Consider the following 1,500-nt stretch of genomic DNA (forward strand, 5'->3'; position numbering starts at 1 on the left):
CGCTCAACCTTGCTTCTAACCTTTCGCAACCGCTAATAGCTTCGAAATGAAGATGATTACAAGAAAAGTAGATGATTTGCAAGGTCAGAGACTAGGAGCTCTAGCATTAGAGCAAAAAAGAATCAAACTTTCTCGTAATGGAAAGGTGTCTCCTTAGAATGATGTTGTTACATTCAACCTTGGTTCCAATCATTCCCATGCACGAATAGCTTCCAAATAAAGAAAATTACAAGTAAATTAGTTCATTTGGCTACTCGGCAACCACGACATCAAGCATTAGACCCAAACGGAACCAAACTTTCTCGAAAAGAAAAGGTGCCCCCTTAGAATAATGTTACATCTCTCAACCTAGGCTCTAACATTTTGCAAGCGTTTACAGCTTCTAGATGAAGACGATTACATGAAAATTAGATGATTTGGAAGCTCGGAAATCATGAGATCAAGCACTAGACCCTGAAGGAAACAAACTTCCTTGGAATAGGAAGCTCTCTCCTTAGAATGATGTTCTGGCACTCAACCTTGGTTCGAATCAATCTCAAGCGCTAATATCTTCCAAATAAAGAAGATTACAAGTAAATTAGTTCATTTGGTTACTCAGCAACCACGAGATCAAGCATTAGACCCAAACGGAACCAACCTTCCTAGGAATGAAAAGGTGCCTACTAAGAATGATGTCACGTTGCTCAACCTTGGTTCTAACCTTTCGCAAGCGCTAATAACTACTAAATCAAGACGATTACAAGAAAATTAGATGAGTTGGAAGCTCAGACACTACGAGATCAAGTATTAGAGCTAAAAGGAATCAAACTTCCTCGGAATGAAACGGTCTCTCCTTGGAATGATGTTCTGGCACTCAACCTTAGTTCTAATCGTTCCCAAGCGCTAATAGCTTCCAAATAAAAAAATTACAAGTAAATTAGTTCATTTCGCTACTCGGCAACCACGAGATCAAGCATTAGACCTAAACGGAACCAAACTTTCTCGGAAAGAAAAGGGGCCCACTTGGAATGATGTTACATCTCTCAACCTTGGCTCTAACCTTTTGCAAGCATTTACAGCTTCTAGATGAAGACGATTACAAGAAAATTAGATGAGTTGGAAGCTCAGACACTACGAGATCAAGTATTAGAGCTAAAAGGAATCAAACTTCCTCCGAATGAGAAGGTCTCTCCTTGGAATGATGTTCTGGCACTCAACCTTGGTTCTAATCATTCCCAAGCACTAATATCATCCAAATAAAGAAGATTAAAAGTAAATTAGTTCATTTGATTACTCAGAAACCACGAGATCAAGCATTAGACCCAAACGGAACCAACCTTCCTAGGAATGAAAAGGTGCCTACTAAGAATGATGTCACGTCGCTCAACCTTGGTTCTAACCTTTCGCAAGCGCTAATAACTTCTAAATGAAGACGATTACAAGAAAATTAGACGAGTTGGAAGCTCAGAGACCAGGAGATCAAGCATTAGAGCCAAAAGGAATCAAACTTCCTCGGAATGG

The sequence above is a fragment of the Syzygium oleosum genome, unplaced genomic scaffold, assembly GCF_021117445.2.
Source record: "Syzygium oleosum isolate NSW1041296 unplaced genomic scaffold, Sole_v2.1 Sole_v2.67, whole genome shotgun sequence".
Classification (NCBI taxonomy): Eukaryota; Viridiplantae; Streptophyta; class Magnoliopsida; order Myrtales; family Myrtaceae; genus Syzygium; species Syzygium oleosum.